General features: G+C 49.3%; 1 long non-coding RNA gene across 1 annotated transcript; it reads right to left on the bottom strand.

Annotated features, from left to right (window-relative positions):
• Positions 1–4,760: 4,760 nt before the first annotated feature.
• On the bottom strand, positions 4,761–8,013 carry LOC146184291 (uncharacterized). Its single transcript, XR_014708862.1, has 3 exons — positions 7,779–8,013; positions 5,531–6,825; positions 4,761–5,422 (listed from the first exon to the last, which is right to left on the bottom strand). It is a non-coding gene; the product is annotated as an uncharacterized LOC146184291 (long non-coding RNA).
• Between the last annotated feature and the right edge of the window lie 54 nt (positions 8,014–8,067).

Raw genomic sequence — 8,067 nt, 5'->3', positions numbered from 1 at the left:
TGCAAAAAAAAAAAAAAAAAATCTTCTGCGAGGCGGGCAGACCACGCACGCTGGTCCACGGCCGGGCTCAAACAGCGGCTGTGGCTGTTCTTATCAGATCTCCCCGAGGCGGCGGGTGGAGACATGGGTGCATGTGGCAGCTGTGCTCTCAGAAGGGTACACACACGTCCACGTGCACCGTTCGTTCCTTTCCCGCTCTCTCTGTCCAAAGGGTCTTCCTTCAGTTCAATCCCCCACAAAAAAGGAAGAAAAAAACAGCGATCGGCAGGAACGGGAAGGCCCTTCAGTTTGTGTTGCTGTGTGCTTTCGATCAGACCACTCAAGTTGTTGATGCTTATGTTAAAAACAACACTTTGGTACGCTGTTGCAAATTATATATGCTCAAGGACGTCTGAGTACAATGTGCGCGAATAAGTTTCTATTGCGGCAGTGCCCTCGGATATTTTCGGCAAATGCGCGGTCCAGGTAAAAAGTTTGTTCATGCAGGTTCGAGGTAAGTTTCATTATTTTGCGGCTCTTGCCTTCTCAGTGTGGGCAATCCGGTTCTCGGCTTTTGCATATGCGGGTACGTATTGTCCGGAATTAAGAAGATCAGCTAGGAGATGTGGGCTTAGGCGAACTGATACAGAGTGCCGATTCCGGCAAGTTGGCGCGTATGTGTTGCTTTTCTGTCCCCGTTCTAAGTGCTGCTTTTTTTTCATAAGCGAATCTAGATTTAAGCACACAATCCAGGAAGCATAATCAAACCTTACGCACGAAATGCTGGCCTGTTCACTTGCTGGCACATCATCGGTGACACCTGCGGCGCCGTGTCCAAACAACAGCATTTTTACACGACGTCTCTCAAATAACCTGTCGCGCACGGCCCCAGACTTGCATATGTTATATGGCCCCCCATCCCCCCCCCCCCCTCGGCGATGTGAACAAGGGTCAGGACCCATTGACCCCCTCAAAATTTATGCTTCAGTGTGATAGCGTTTTCCTGTTACTTGAATTACATTGTTCTGTTGCCAATATGCCGTATATGCCTCATGCTTTCTCCGTCTGCGACTGGCACGCACGCACGCACGCACGCACGCACGCACGCACACACGCACACACGCACGCACGCACACACGCACGCACACACACACACACACACACACACACACACACACACACACACACACACACACACACACACACACACACACACACACACACACACACACACACACACACACACACACACACACACACACACACACACACAATATATATGCAAACACGCATACACACACATACTCAGTCACCGTGTCCCGGCAGCGCGCGAGGAGCAAGGCTCCCCTGCGCGCACGCAGTGACAAAGGATGCGCGCCGCAAGCACGCAAGGGCGTGCTGTGATCTCTCTCTCGTGGTGACCAAAGGGTTCCTTTGAGAGAGAGTGGGCAACCACCGCACGGTGCGCCTGTCGCGGATCGTTGGATCACGATCGACAGGCTCGAGCTGCGCTCTCAGGTACGACCCGGAGCGGACGAACTCGAGTACACACTGGTCTGCACGGTCAAAGGCCGGCAGACAAGAACAGTAGCGTACGCACCTTGTGATGTCTCGGAGGGGTCTCTCCTGGGCCCCGCTCGGAGGGTCGCGCGAGCGCGGCCGTCGGAGCGGTGCCGTGTTCCCGCCAAAAGGCGCCAATGAGAACAGCCACTGGGACGCCAGGGCGGAGCTGTGGCCGAGCGACAGTGACAAGTCGTCCGGCCATCTCTCCGCCGCCTCAGGCGGGAGAAAGGAAAAGAGGAGAACAACAGGGAAGCGGGAGGCTGCCGCGCAAAGGGCAGCCGCAGCAAGCCCGAATCCCGCAAGTATTAGCTCCGAGAAATTCGGATTGCTAAATAATCAACTCGGCTTGACACCGCCGAAAGTAGACGCAGAGAAGAATAGATTGAGCCTACTTCGACTCTATAACGTTGACATAGATCGAAAATAATGAGAGCTGGAATATTAAAACTGCTGAACAGAGGTTGAGGGTGAGGGAGGGCAAACAAATTGAGGGTGAGGGCCAGAGGGGGGCCAGGAAAATTTTGAAAGTGAGGATGAGGGTGAGGGAGGACCGCTGATTGGAAAATGAGGGCGAGGGAGGAAAGGCCAAAATAAGGGCATTTGCCCATCCCTGGCCGCGACCGGACGCTGCAACCTCTCTCCTCCACCCTTACCCTCCACCTCCGTCTTTTCTTTCTCCGCGACGCTCACGAACCTCGGGCCCTTAGTAAAGCTGTTGCTAGTGGCCCGAGTTTCCATAGCAACAGCGATATGCCGTTGCTAATAGCCCGTCTTAGCTAACCCTAAATTTTGACGTCACTTCCGCCACATTTTGTTTCTTTCCTCCATGGCCTCTCTTCTATATCCCGAGATGTGATCTCGTGATTAGTAGCGGCTATGTTTCTCTGGATAAAAGTCGTGACTTTGGATTTTTCGCCCCTATCAATACCTAGAAACATGCACCCAGACTACAACAAAGAACGCAGAGGACACAGAGCCAAAGCCATCGCTAAAAGAATGAAACGCAAAGCAGTCGATGAAGTTGCTTATGTAGACGCATCATGCGGACAACACGGAGCAGCTGTCTCGGCAATAATAAATGGAGAAGGTACACCTAAAATTGCGGCCTCAACACGCACCCGTGACATTAGTACAGCTGAAGAGGTCGCTATAGCGCTGGCATGCACTGGTACACAGGCCAAAACTATAATCAGCGACAGCAAAACGGCTATCTGGAATTTTGCAAAAGGACGGATCTCAGAGGAGGCCAAAAAGATTCTTCTCACAAATCCCATTACTAGAACCATATCCATCATATGGATACCAGCACACGAGTCTGTCCCTGGCAACGAAGCTGCACACCTGCTGGCCCGAGATCTCTACCACCCGGCAGCGGTAGAACAGCCCGAATGCAAGGGAATTAAAGATTGCGCTATCACATACAATGAGATCACAGAATCTTACAAACTAGATCGAAAAGTATACCCTTCCCCAGATCGGTCTCTCACTAACAATGAAGCACGCATCTGGAGGCGATTACAAGCCGATAACTACATCTGCCCTGTCTGGGTTTTCTTATCACAGACCGGGGAGGCAGAAGATTCTAAATGTAAACATTGCGGCCAAAAAGGCACGCTAGATCATATAATATGGCAATGCGCCGATTCCCCAGGCGCCGGCATTAACATTGATAGTAGAGAAGCCTGGGAGGTTTGGCTGCGAAGCGGAGATCCCACCATTCAGCGGCACGCGACCCGCCTGGCGGCTGAGGCCGTGAGGAGTGCTTGTAACCTCACCTGACTTCAGCCTGTGGGGCCCTCCTGACCCGCTCCCTGGCCTGCGTGCCGGGGGCGGGAGATGAAGGGCTCCTTTTCGGTGGAAATAAAGTTTTCATTCATTCATTCATTCATTCATTCATTCATTCATTCATTCATTCATTCATTCATTCCATGGCCTCTCGCCTCTCCTAAACTGTTTCCTTCCTCCATGTTATACATCATGGATATAAAATCCCGCGTAACTCGTCCCTTGAAAATGTATTATTGGTTCTTGTTTGCGACGACATTTGTGTTGTTTTGTGAAAAGTGGTCGCGTTTGTGACGGTTTACGCTTCATTTTGATTTTGACATGCTCCAAGTGCACTAGGGACTTTCATACCAAAGTTCAGGCGTCGGCGTCGCTGAAGATCCTCAAGAAATCGTGATCAGTTGACGAACGTGTCGCCGACGCTTCTGAGAAACGGAAGCACGTTGGCACTGCAGTGTGTTTATATATTGCTACAGGTAATGATTTCAACAATTTCGCTATTATTCAGCGTGAATGGAAAGGCGCCTCGCTCGTCATGCGAGCCTCCGGTCGTCGTGCTTGTATCCGCCATTTGTTAGGGAGCAGCTGTAGAACTTCTTTTTTTTTTTTTCCAGTCTACAGTATGTTTTCGTTGCCGAGGATAATATGAAGCTATTCGTGGCGGAAAGGTCATTACGATTATTTTTTTTTTAATGTGGTTTTTGATGAGATATGGCTTGCGCAAGATTCACTAAACTAGTGCAACAATTCTTCCGTGATTGATGGCGCGCCGCTTGCATTCCTCGGTGTCATTTTCAGCACGCAGGTGTCTGTCGTTTGCCTGTTATGTCGCTACGCCGACTGTCTGTGCCGTGCGCGTATGCATTTGCTTTCCTTGAGAGTGCGAGCGTGATAAGTGATACCTCCGAAAAGCCTGCGTGCTGAGTCGCCTCTTTCGCTTGTGTATTTACGTCTACGTTATCGGATACCATAAACTCGTTCTCTAGCGATATATCTAGGCCCTCGGGAATTTTCGCTCCTGCAGGTAGTCTGTGACCGAGAAGCTTGTTAGTATAAATAGCGTATTCTGTCGTATTCACACGATGCTCGACGCCCGTCTGGCTTGTGTCTACCTTACGACGAAGTACCAAGGTCAATTGAAGTACACTTCCAACCTAGTTAAAGATGTAAACAAAAAAAAAGCGAGAATGAACTTATTCATGTAGTGTTTCCATATTTTCAATATATTGCTTGCAGACCAAGAACATAACAAAACACGTAAAATGTACTTTTGGTGCAAAAACTGAATTGAGTAGATTTTAGCAGGGTTGGGGGCTTTATGCGGCGGGTTACCTATTTTTGACTTGGCAACACTGGCGCAGCGTACAGCTCGTGCACCGTGACGAAACTGCCTGCACGGGCTGCGCGTGTCCACATTCCATCTCCCTGTCACAAAGACGAACGATGACGGCAGCGGTGGAAGCCATTTTGGAGATGACCGAAATACAGGATTATACGGCCGGTGAATTCGAAAAGACCCTTTCTCAGGTGAAGCTGCTCTTGTGGCTCATCCCGGATGACGAGCAGAGGCACGAATGGCTACTTGCTACCTCTCAAAAAGCCTTCTCGGAGCGGCACCTATGCTGGACGTCGTCGTCGCGTTTGTGGTCACCGATCCAGAGAAGAACCGCTACGACTTCCAGGTGCAATGCACGATCGCGTTGCAGTCTACTATATGGTTCAACCTGTCGCACAAGTACCGGCAAGTGGGACAGGCGGAGTGTGAGAGAAAAGTAAGCAGGGACATGGCAGTGGTTGATGTGCAGTTCCACGGAGGCCTTTCCTCTGGCCACTCACCCGGTCGACCGAGCAGTCGATCTCCTGTCCGTCTCCTTTGGCACACGCGGGCGGATGGACAGATTCATGGAAGATCAGATGTTCTCGGGGCGGCTGGTGAAAGATCACATCGACTCACCTGGATGCTACCTTCCAGCGTGGCCATGCGGTCCCTGCACGCCGACCTCCACGTCAACCATCGTCATGTAGTGATTTGCGGTGCCGAGAGGCGGGCGTTTGAAGCTTCCTCACGGTTGTGCTGGGCTCGTCATTCTGCGCCCTGCACAGGTCCATTTTGAAAACCGAGTGCATGCGCCAGTTTAATGCAGAGTTTATCATATTCGCCTGTCGCTCAGATATACGTAACGAATAAAATACGTAGTATTACCTCTCCAACCTCCACTTGTTCTTTTTAATTAATGAGGAGACGGCTTCACATAGTACCAATTCAGTCACATAGCTCAAACGCGCTAGCACAGCGCTCCTGTTACGCACCTCCTGGCAATAACCTTCGGACAGCCCAGACTTCCGTTAATTTGAAGCTGGCGAAGAGTCACCGGGTGACGAAACGAAATGGGGAAAAAGCATATACATTAAATGAGAGACGCCGGCCATACGCTGTGCTAACATGGCTTTGAAGCGTTCCCCAGTATGGCGCTCACAATTTCTTACGGAGTTATCGCACTGCGTAAACAAATAAACATGCAACCGGTGAATTGGATAAAAAACTGGCTGTGGTTTAGCTTCGGTCAAAGTTCTTAGGACGTTGGCTTCGGTTAAACGTAGAAGCGATAGGTGAAGCATGGGGACGCAGAAGCGGCGGTTAACAGCATCTGCATGTGCCGTCCGTCGCTCACGCCTTGCAGCATTGTCGCGGCGGCGTTTCGCAAAGCGCTCCTCATGTTGTTCCGGCGTTTCCGCCCCAGTTTTGGCTTTACGACATTCTCTTATCCTCCGCAAACTAAAGTGTTCGATCCCGACCGCTGGCGGCTGCGTTTCGATGGAGTTGAAACGGAGTGGCCTCCGTGTGCTGTGCGATGTCAGTGCATTATAAAGATCCCCGGGTGGTCGAAATTACTCTGTAGCCCTCCACTACAGCGTTTCTTTCTCTACCTCTGCTTTCAGTCCTACCTCCCTCCCTTCCATTACGGCGCGGTTTAGGTGTCCACAGAAACAAGTTAACATACTGCACCTTTCCTTTTCTGTAAACGAATATTTAAGGAAAGTTATGAAATAAGCGCGCTTTGAAATGGCTGTCTCACAGCTTTCACTTATAGGTTCAAGCCATATGCCTAAAAGCCCACAATTTTTTCTGTTCGATGTTTCTTCTGCATACCTTTCCATTTTTGAACAAGCTCGTTTATTGGGACGCTTTTTGCTTAACTTGCCGTCTTCGTTGTTTCGCTGTGTGAGAAAGAAATGTTAGACATCAGACATACCTCTCGTGTGTATTTCGCCATTCGCAGCGACGTGCTGCGTACGACTCGAAACAGCATCACTCTCTGCGCGTCCTCAACCTTTCATCCACCGCCTGTCCCCTCTCAACCTTCACTGGCAGACCATGTACGCTTTGTGTTCCCTACATCTCGGCTCCGTGCAACTCGCCACATCGTAAAATATGTTGTGCTCACCTCCGCGCTACGGGTGCTCACCTTCAAGCTCACTTCCCTGCTTTTTGACAAACTGTAAAAATGTATACAGAAGCATAGAAGGCTTGATGAGCAAACTGTAAAAATGTATACAGAAGCATAGAAGGCTTGATCAGCAGTGCTATCGCACCTACTTCGCATTTGATTAACTATGCAAAACAATTCTTTTTTCTGTATCCTCATTTGCAGTCTATTTTTGATAGCCTGCATTGTAAGCCTACATGTAATTGATGCGATCGCTATTGACCTGTGTGAGTCAATCATGCCTGTTGCTCATTTACCTGTGTAAATTAAGTTTTGCGGAAGGGTATATGCTTTTTAGTTCATGATTCAAGTAAAAAGAAACAACACGTAGCGCAAAAAAGGCAAGGACTGAGACAGCCGTGTATGTGTCGGTACTTAGACCTTGTTTTTTTTTGTTTTTTTTTTTTCTGCACTTGCTTATAACTTGTCTAGTGCGCAGCCAATCTTCTAGTACCTGATAATTCTCCACAAAAATTTGTCTATGGTTTTGAACAATGGCTTCTTGCTTGGCGGCCCCACCCTAAGGGATAGAAAATTAAGCATTAAGTTTTCAAGTTGAATCAGGACTTTATGGGGCTTATTGGGGCATTGCTATTAATCAAACACGCATCGCGAAGGAGCATGAACAAGAATCAACACACAACACAGAACCTTCTTTTTTTTTTTTGAGCACGTTTCTTTGCTTCGTTTTCCGTGAATAAGCTTTTAGGAGGCACATATGCAACTCCAAGCGTCCGCGGCAAACAGTCACAGTGGAGATAACGGAAGGAGGCCAGTTTACACTGTGCGCCATAGATGTCCCATTTTAGGTACCCGTTAACTTGGAGACAAAAAAGTCAGACGATCAGATTCATGCGGCATATACACAAGAGCGGTTTCCCACAGTATGCATGCTACATGATTATATTATCGCCTATGTAACGAAATTACAGACATTCGGAATAATTTGTGTGATGGCCATACCTTTTTAGGCGAACTAGACCACATCAGATGCCAGTCCACTTTTCCTTCAGGCGAGTTTCGAGCACCATGAGATCATTACAGCCTTCTGGTCAGGGAAGTGGACACTTCCATGCCACAGCCCATGTATACGCTCATGGTTTATCGAGGTGACTATAGCTTCGAACGGGGGATGCAATGGTCCGGTGTGTTCAATTTCCCTCTTGCCCTTGCATAATTAATGCCGCTGCCCAGGTTGGCAGCTCGGCCATGCCATATGGTCTCGTGACGTCACACTTCCCACGGACAAATC

The sequence above is a fragment of the Amblyomma maculatum genome, chromosome 7, assembly GCF_055883805.1.
Source record: "Amblyomma maculatum isolate TAMU_Amacu chromosome 7, ASM5588380v1, whole genome shotgun sequence".
Classification (NCBI taxonomy): Eukaryota; Metazoa; Arthropoda; class Arachnida; order Ixodida; family Ixodidae; genus Amblyomma; species Amblyomma maculatum.
Note: the sequence above shows the minus strand (reverse complement) of the source record. Positions and strands in the feature narration are given on the sequence as shown.